This window comes from Poecilia reticulata, linkage group LG22 (assembly GCF_000633615.1).
Source record: "Poecilia reticulata strain Guanapo linkage group LG22, Guppy_female_1.0+MT, whole genome shotgun sequence".
NCBI lineage: Eukaryota > Metazoa > Chordata > Actinopteri > Cyprinodontiformes > Poeciliidae > Poecilia > Poecilia reticulata.
In genome coordinates this window covers 17,620,306-17,630,155 of record NC_024352.1, presented here as the reverse complement: position 1 = coordinate 17,630,155, position 9,850 = coordinate 17,620,306, and the positions used below count along the sequence as shown (strand labels likewise).

The window sequence follows — 9,850 nt, the reverse complement described above, 5'->3', positions numbered from 1 at the left end:
ACCTATAATCACAAGTCAATTTAGATTTTCTGGCCAAGATCAGCTGAAGTGCAGGGAGAGAGAACACCTACCACCAGGATCTTAGTGTAGCACGCACCAGCCAGCCAGAGATTTTGTTACTTTCCGCTGCCAGAGTCCACAGGATGCAAGCCACACAGTGGAAGAGCAAAGACGACACATCCTGAATGAACGCCGCAGCTCCTTATATACCACGCCCACCCTAACAACCGGAACTTCTCACCTGACAACCACCTGTGTGGAATTAGGTGCATTTCTATACCACTACATATACATATATAAAGTAACAAACATTTTGCTGTTCAGTGTTGTTTGGTGTTTTTTGTGTCTTTCTGTGGCAGTGTTACAGCGCCACTGATTGGCCTGGCATGCATATAACAGTGTTTTATTTAATTGCTCGTTAAAGTTTATCGTGTTTGTCTTCATGCGGACAAGGCCTTAGATTAATGTGCTGGTTAACCATCAGGCTGAGAATTCACATCTACCTTTCGAATAAAGCTACTATTTAATTCTGTTTGTGTTACTTAACCCAACATGTGTCTACTGACATCTTATGTGTTTGATTTTCATTCATTTGAGATTATAAATATTTAACAAGTAGATTCTCCTTGTGCCATTTTTTCGCAGCTTTTGATTTTGCTATAGTTAATTGGAAAATAGATTTGAACAGCAAACAACTTAGCTGTTCAATGTTCATTTGTGGCACAGTTCAGGATCTTTTAAACATGTTTTTTTTGTGTTTTTTTTTTACATATATTAGATAGGAGCAAGACAATTATTTGTATTAATTGAGATAATTGTTATACCACTTTAATGTTCGGCTTTTTGCACTGCTTTACTTTTACATTGGATAGTTATTCTGAATAGAAATGTTTGATATGTTCTGATTCTCAAAAATTGTTTCACCCAATGCAACTTTGAAGACAGTTTAGCTTAAAGGCTCGTAAAAGTATCTTTGCATAAATCAATGTAAAGTTTTTGACATTGGGGTTGAGATTAGTCCTTTATGACAAACTAATCTACATTTATAATGAAGAAAGGTGACAAGAGTTATACTGTAGGTTAGTCACAAACTGTAAAAAACAAACTTAACTGTTCATTTAAAGCTGCACCACAGTGACTAACCTGTTGACAAGAAATAGTGAAAGCAAAAAAGAAAAAAAAAAGAAAGACAGTGAAGGAGGAACACAAACAGGGGAGGTGATGACCATCTGGGATGACTCAACATCTGTGTCAGAACCTGCTGAAAGCACCTCATGCATCTCTAACTGTCATACACTGTAGGACGCCAGATTCAGACAGCGGCAGGACAAAAGGTGCTGTTGTTTACCACTTTGCTTCTTCCCTCCTGCTCTCCTTTTACCCTCCCATACTCTATTTGCCTCAACAGGAGGCAGAACTCCCCCCCTCCTGTGTCAGTCAGGCAGGTGCTGCGCCGCTGATCTGAATGTGACGGCAGGGAGATGTGAGTGTGGGTGGGTTTTTGTGGAGCATGAGGGTTGCGGTGGGTCAGAACCCAACAAGCTGTGCAGGGAGGCTGTGCTATGTCTGTCTCTTCTTTCTATTTTTTTGTTAGTTTTTTTTTTGTTGTTGTTTTCCAGGGCACCAGGTGGTTCAATGCCTGCTTCCACCTGCTCACCTAAAATGCCACTCCACCTCTCCTGGACAACGATATCTTGCCAAGAAAATTATTTACTAAGAGCAGGCGCTGAGGCGGACATGTGGGGGACAAACAAGCTTAGTAAACATGCTTCATCTCGCTTGCCACCTGACCTTACAGCTGATTTCTAATGTGCCTTTAAGATAACTTTGAAGAGATTAAATCAAAATTTAAAGGTGTCAATGTTATACTTATTTTCCAACTTTCACTTGTTCTTTCCTTCCTCTTCAGCTATCCGCTTTATTTGCTTTTTCCTGTGTTTTGTGGGCTTAAAGGCAGAAAGATTCGAACCTTGTGAACCACCTGGGACCGCTAAGAAACAACTTTTTTCCAACTTCTGGCCTAACCTTCATGTTTGATCAATAATCCTCAGTGGAGGTTTCTTTTTTGCAGTTTGTTTCTGTTCTCCTGCTTGGCTTTCTGCTTACATCACAGCTAAGATGATGAAACTGATCAAACTTGAAGCTCTAAACCCAACAAGCACTACATCAATTCAGCGAGGAAAACAGTAACAAACCAAAAAGAGATTTCTTTTTGGTAGTAAACTAACAACCCACACTAAAATTGTGCATTAAAATATAAATCTGTGTACAGTTGTGTAAGTGTAGCGCCTTATCTTGAAAGGTCTCAGTATTAAGGCCTTTTCAGCCTCTAAACAGGTTTTCTTCCAGGATTGTCTCATATGTTGCTCCATTTTTCTTTTAATTATCTCTGATTCCTGATGAAGACCAACATCCCCATGCTATGATGTTAAGCCCCTCCACCCACCCATAGTGGGCTGAGTTGAGTATATGCCAGAAAGTGACATTTTGGTATCACTGAGCGAAAAGATCTTCTAAATATTTACTGTCCAGATTTAGCTTTTGTTCCAACGTGCCTTTCTTTTTCCCACTCTTCCATGCAGGTCACATATACAGAACTACTGGGAGATTTAGGGGCACCAGAAAAAACGAACGCATACCACATTTTTAATATATATTTTTTAATTGTAACCAAATTTATAAACCGTCTATAATTTTAGTTTTTTAATTTGTGATTACACACAGCTTTATCTTTGTCGTCCATACAAAATCCCAGTGAAATACATAGAAATTGTTGGTTGTGGCAAAACGTGAAATATCTACGGACCTATGAACACCCTAAATATGTTACTTTGTTGGACCCCCTCTTTACTGCCAGCTATTTGATACCTAGCAAAAAAAAAAACAAAAAAAAAAACATTTTCCTGGAAGATGGATGGACCCCGGCTGCTTTGACAGAGGTCAATGATTTCCCTTCCCGTGGCCGCTGAGAAGTAAACACCAGGACACAGGCAGCCATTTCAGCTCAGTGTCTGGACCCCACGAAGCACTGCTGCTCGGCTCAAGATCCCTATCTCGGTGAAGAAGAATGAACAACTCCCCTCCTCCTCACCAGCCCGTCCTCTGTCCTGTTACTTTCATTATGCATTTTTTTTGTTTATGCTTGGGCGCAACCGTGGCTGCTCCTGATGGTTTGAGGTCAGGCGTGACTGGCCACGGGTTACTCTAAATAAATACACAAGGACTAGCCAGGAAGGAGCGGGCAGGCTCCGCTTGCTGCCGAATCACCCTTGATTAATCAGCTGGTAGATTCAGGGTGACTTTTTGTGTACACTCGCCACCGCCACCATTCCTTCCCCCCCATCTGAGCACCGGCTCTAAAGCCATGAAAGGTGATGGAATCGGGGCAGAGCACGCTGTGGCAATCCAGACAGCCGAGCAGATGGAGCGTTGCAGCAGGGCCTTGCTCTGCAAAACACATACATATCTAATTTAGTCACACATTCTGGATATATGCACAAATGCACAACACAGTCCAGCAACCCTTCTGACCAACTACTTCAGCTTGTGCTCTCTGAACCAGCTGACATAGTAGTTTAGTTTTAAGGCCTCAGTGGCTCCTGAGACACACGGCCTGCCATCACGCATTAGGGTGCAGTATTACTTAAATCGTTATTTTTAGTCCTTGCACAGCTATTCATACTTGTTGATTTTTTTCATTTTTTTTTTTTCGTTAAATTATAACCCTCATCTTAAATATGCATTTTGGGGGATTGGGTGTGCTAGTCTGATGCAAAGCAACACATCATTGAGAGGTGGGAGGAAAATTATACAATATTTTTTGCAATATTTTTTTGCAAATACAACTTTGGGAACTGTTGCATGGATGCATTCGGGTCCTTGAATCAATGCTTTTGCATCACTACATTTTCCTGTGTACTTGGATATCTGAAGACTGATAGTTATGTCCGGTCTATGTACATTTGACTTGTCTGATTCAAACTGTAATTTTCAAGTATTGCCATAGATTCTCACCCTGATTTTGGTCTGAACTTTGAACATGATATTCGAACTTGTGGCTGTACTTTCATCTGCAGTTGTGCTAAAAAAAAAAAAAAAAAAAAAAAAGGAGACACAGTAAAGAGGTACTATTTTTATCCTGGGTAATGTTTACTGTGTATCTGGTATGATAAAACTTCTTTCTTTTCTCTTTGCAGCTTTGGAGGCCATGAGATCAACCACTAAAGAATCACTTATTTTATAAGCTTGAGATTAATAAAAGGAGATCAGCGGATATTGTTGTTTATAATTCTTTGCGTAAATCAATACTTCAACATCTTCATTTGGACACATGATGGAGCAAGGACCTCTGCGAGAGAGGACAGCAGCTTAATTGGAAGCTAATCCAGAGTAATGTTATTCTGGCTTCATAGTCTTGATCATCAAAAAACTCATTTAAACTAAACTCCAGGAAGATTAAATGGTGGTGGTTTCTTGGCCTGCAATGCTCTCAGGGAGCTACTAGTACTTTTCATCATACTAGAAAATGTCCACATTTGGCTACTTTTTGTTGAAGAGCTTCTGTCTAAAAGTGGAAGCAAATCCATGCAAATGTCTTCCTAAAACAGATCTCAGAAAAATGTGCGTCGTTTACTTTTCACTCCACAGCTATGCAGTGCTTTGTGTTAGTCTATCACATAAAAATCCCCATAAAACACGTTGAAGTTTGAGGGTGTAACGTGATAAAATGTGGAAAAAGTTCACGGCGCAAGAAATAATGATGTGCTGTTTGCTCAGCAAATAATGACTTTACAGCAGAAACAGTGAGAGGGTTTCCCCCGGAGTTGATCTGATTTGAAACACCAGTGTAAACAAAAGCTTTACACACACAGCTGGCTACGAGCTTTAAAGCATCAATCTCCACAGCTCCCCGTCCAACTCGCGCCTCGTTTTCACCTCGCCATCCTTCTACTCCATCAAACCCACCTCGCAACGTACGCGCCATCTCCTCCTAACCCTCACCTTGGCTGCCATCATTAGGGGTGGAGCTGTTCTCTCACCTGTCAGCTCCACTACACCATGGATCAGTAGAGCTTCAGGCAGACTGAGCAGACCCCTGTCACGAATGTTGACCCTCTACCCTCGCCTTGGCTCCGCTGCTTTGCCCCTCACTGCTCTTAGCACCCGTCTTCCCCCCCTTTCCACTGCCCTGGCCTTCAAGCTCACACAGCTGACGTCCAAGCATCCGCCCTGCTTCCCCCGCGCTCATGCCACGGTTCAAGCTCTCAGCCCTGACTTAAGACCTAGCCCCCGGCCTTAGCCCCCCAGTTCCTGTGCCTTTCTTGCCCCCAGCATGGATCGACCTATCCTCAGGCAAGGTGTGGCCCCATGTGGGCCCGCCTGTCCAGAATACAGGTTATAAGCTCTGATCCCCACAATATACTTCTAGCTGAACCTGCTGCCCTGAGGGGGTGAGGAGATGGAGAAACTAAGAAGTGAGAGTAGTCTGAACACAGGAGGCAAGTGATGAGTGAGGAGAGGCGGAGAGGAAAAAGAAAAAAAGAAGAGAGAATAGAGGAAGTAGCAACGGGGTGAAGTTTTGCCTGAAGGCAGGGACGAGGCAATGAGTACCCCTCAAAAACTAGCGGGCAGTTGGAGACCACCACAGGCACTTTTTTTTTTTTTTTTTACAGAGGAAGAACATGGGGGCTTTCAGGTGTGCGTCAGACACTAAGCACCATTCCCTCTGTTCTCTGCTTCCGATCCATGATGACAACCTGCAAAACATGCTCAAAAATTAATTCAGAGAAAAACTGTTGCTGGGTTCTTTCTTCCTTTTTTTTTGTTAATCTTTTCTTTCATGTCATCATGGTCTCTTAATCACTCCTTTTTGTTTAGTTTTTCACATTTATTTATCCAGTCATTCTAAATTACACTGAATGGATCTAAATATGTGCGGCCAGTCTAACAGATTTCATATCTGTTGCTGGACATGAAGTGTAAAACCCAAACCATATGCCACCAATTGGTGCAAATTACCCCAGATTCAGATTATCAGTAGTAACAAAAAAGGAAAAAAAAAAAAAAAAAAAAACCTGTGCGAGTTTAAAGCGTCATTAATCCACCAGCCGTTTTTGTTTTGCACAGAGCTTGCCAACCGCTCATTGAGGCTCGGTTTGTTATCGTGGTCGCAGACATTGTAATCAGGCCTCAATAATCACACTTCCAGAAGCGGAATGTGCCTGGGGCCCACGCCAAGAGAGTCTAATGCGGGGCGCCACGGGCCGCTTGCCTGCAGACACACAGCGTTGGCAGATGGAGGTTGCTATTAAACACGGACAATCAGAGAACACAATCACTGAGCAATATGCTGCTTGTGCATGAAGAGGAAAAAGATGTGAAGGCTTACTCTAAAGTTGGAGTAATTTAAGGGAATCCGAGGGATTTTTGATCATAGATAATAATAGAAGTTGGCTGGTTTATGATAAGTAATGCCAGATTTCTTTCTTTTAATCTTCAGTGGAATATCCTCTGATTAGACAAGTTAGTAGACAATTTTTAGTAGAAATTTTCATTTGGGGTTCCACTTTTAGCTAAACCCATTTCAGTTATTATAAACTTGGGAAGGAAGGATGGGACAGTGGACGTGATGCGGGTTTAGCTAAAACAATGAATTCATTGGTAATTAGGTGCTTTAATAGATTTTTCTTTTTAAATCACAACATATTATTTGTAAATGATTGCTGCTTTTCTGTGATCTAAAGCCTAAGAAGAGAAATTAAATCTTGGTTCTATAACACTAAAGCAAAAAGCTTGCTGACCGATGCAGTCCAGTCCAGCTCTGTGTTGGCAGTCAGGAGATTTTCTTTTTTTTTTTGTACTCGGCAACACTTCTCATTCATTTGTTTTGTCTCCAAGTATATTCCTTCACTTTTTTCCCCCCCGTTTTCCCTTCTGTCTCTCATTTCCTGTCCCCACGTTTCAGAACTTCAGGTTCCTGGAGTCTTGGAACATGAGGACCCTACAAGTGTTTCCCGTTTCGCTTCCGTAGTGGAAAGACATACAAAGATGCCGGTGGAAGCGGTGTTCGTGCTGGAAGCCTGTTCATTGCCAGGAAAACTCTGCCAACATGGTCTCTAAATCAAATTGTGTGACTTCTATTAGATCTGCTAGCACTATTGGAAGGCTGCTACGGCGAACAAACAGAGAAGGACACGTCGGTCTCAGTACGGGATCAAAGAAGAAGTCAGGATAGGATCAGGCAAACAGCTGGATGACACCTCAGTGAACCTGACTTCGTGCAGGCAACAGACTCCTCTTCCACAATGCACTGTCAGCACTTTCAAACCAGACTTTCAATTTCAAAATTAGCATCTTTTGAACTGTAAACGTTCCTCTCGAGAGCTGCGGGCTTTTCGTGCTTCCTTGTCTCTTTGTGCCTCCGAATCGTAAACCTCTCGGGGAAGAGCTGGGAAGGATGTTGCCTAAGAGACCTGGCAGCAAAGAGGTTGTCCAGATACCACGAAGTAAACACAATATAGTCCAGTCAATGAGGTCAGATGAGACAATGTCTGGGTTGGCAGATCTGCCTCTTTGTGTCCACAGAAACAGCTTTTTGAAATCTCTCGGGTCGTTTTCTTCTTCAATTTCAAAAAGGATTTATTTTAAACAAGAATCACTGACTGTCACTGCGTTCGACTCTGTTTTATACTTTACAATCCAGTCTGCTTCCTGTTCTCATTTGCTTGATGCAGCGTGTTTCAGCACAATAAATGACACATGACTAATTCAGCTCATTGTGGAAAAGAACAATGGCATCAAACCACATCTTATCAGATCTATTTCTAGCAACCTGCAGGTCTTTATCATTTTTTTTTTCACCATATAAATAATGTTGCGAGGTTGTTTGTTTCATATGTTTAGATCTAAAGCCGCAGTGACAACCAGCTGTGGGAATGGGGAACAGGAAAAAAAAAAGACCTCTCACAATTAAATATCCTGTCTTAAGTGTTTTCAGGGAGTTTGTGTAAATAGAGCTCAGTCAGTACAGCAGTAAAAACCATTTCCTCCCACAGGCACAGAGGTGCGCTGATGAACATAAAGCGGAACTGCATCATATGCATCATTCCTTTGGGATGGTGACTTTGGCTTTACTGCGATTCTTTCCATCAAGTGTTGAAGTCTATTTTTGAAAAAAAAAAAAAAAGAAAAGAGAAATGTCTGAGTTTAACAAAGCCTTTAAATAGATTTACTGTGAGTGTTCTGAAGTGGACAGTAATATCATCTTTAAATTTTAATCTCTACAGGAAAAAAGAAACATCTTTGCGACTTGCATTTAATTTTGTGGAACAAGAGAGAATTTATGACTAATCTATATAAGAGTACCTTATTATTACTGTAAATCATCCAGGAGTCCCGTAACGGAGACATAAATGATCTTAACTATTTAATTTAATCTAATTAAACTGAATGGACATTAAAAGTAATCATTTCTGTCTCTCGTTTTTTTATAAGTCTGAATAGATATGAGCCATGCTAGTGTTAAACACATACTGCGTACAGTTTTGCAGAGTTAATGGGACAGATAATTGATAATGAACCATAGGTTAATAATAGATGCTTAATTGACTCCTATCAATTTGTTACATTTACCATCACTGTCTAAAGATACTATTCATTTTCCCAGTAAAGACTTGTTTTTTTGTATGTTTTTCTTACTCGGCCGCACATTTGGAACATGCAAAGCTACTAAAGAAACGCATTTTTCAAAAAGAACCTGAGGGTTTAAAATAAAATATTGGTAATTATTATATATACAGTTAGCTACAACAGCTAGGTTATTAGAGATGAACAGGACTTTATTTGAAATGCATTTATTTGAAAAGGCTTTAATTGAAACTGTAGGATAATAAATTTCAAAGAGTTTTTGACTCAATTAAATAGGAATTACATTGTTTCCACTCCTTCAACAACCTCCTTGACTCAGAGCATTTTTTAATGCTCCAGAGGCTCATCAACTCATAATCTGAATGGATGTAAATGGAGTGCATTGGAAAGCAGGATCTGCAGTATGCCATGCATCACTCAGAGAGTTTGAGCAAATTGGGAGCAGACTGATAGATGAACCTTGGTGAAGATATGTAGCCAAATGAAGAAGGGAAGGTGATGGAAGGTTGGGAGTATTAATCATAGCAATTATTGAAAGTGTTTTTCGCTGACATCATCTTGTGGACCCATATATCAGTCGGGACCAGCAGTCTTATGACTTAGTGACACAGCCTAAGTGGAGGACACCAAGCAGTAAAAGTTAGCAAGTTATATGAAGTGAAAACTGGAGCCATCAGATGGCCATAAGCAGCTGGAGTCTGTTATTCCAAAGATCTAATTTTAGAAAAGCAGCTTCTTAGATGGCTTCCATGTTCATTTTCTTTTTTCTTAAATTCACCTTAAATGAACTCTGTTGGTTGTATTAGATTTTATTCAGTGGGATCAGAATACAAATATGTGCAACAATTTAAAATCTTTGTTCAGAAAAAAATGTAATCTTGTTCATTTAGTGCAATACTTTGTCTTGGTTTAATCAATACAATCCAAAGTATATTGATGTTTAAAGACATAACCAAAGCAAAGAAATGCCTACCAACATTTCAAATTGAAAGTTTTTCTTCACTTATTCTGATATTTGTCATTTTCATATGCAAATAAGTGTCAAGCTTGATTAAAAGTGGGATAAATGATAAGTTCTGTATATTTTAATAGTGTCATATAATGGCGGGTCTCTGGACCTTATCTGTGTCACTTCCAGATGTATGAAAGTTTTTGCAAGGCACAGTACACTTAATTGCGTGACATATGAAAGGGATGCACTGGA

The 9,850-nt window shown here is 40.4% G+C and overlaps 1 long non-coding RNA gene across 1 annotated transcript in view; it reads left to right on the top strand.

The window, feature by feature from the left end:
• Positions 1–1,815, top strand: part of LOC103458763 (uncharacterized) — a 12,332-nt gene extending 10,517 nt beyond the window's left edge. The window contains exons 2-3 of the long non-coding RNA XR_532617.2: positions 1,409–1,483; positions 1,620–1,815. This is a non-coding gene — a long non-coding RNA (uncharacterized LOC103458763). The remainder of the gene's footprint in view (positions 1–1,408; positions 1,484–1,619) is intronic.
• The last annotated feature ends 8,035 nt before the right edge of the window (positions 1,816–9,850 follow it).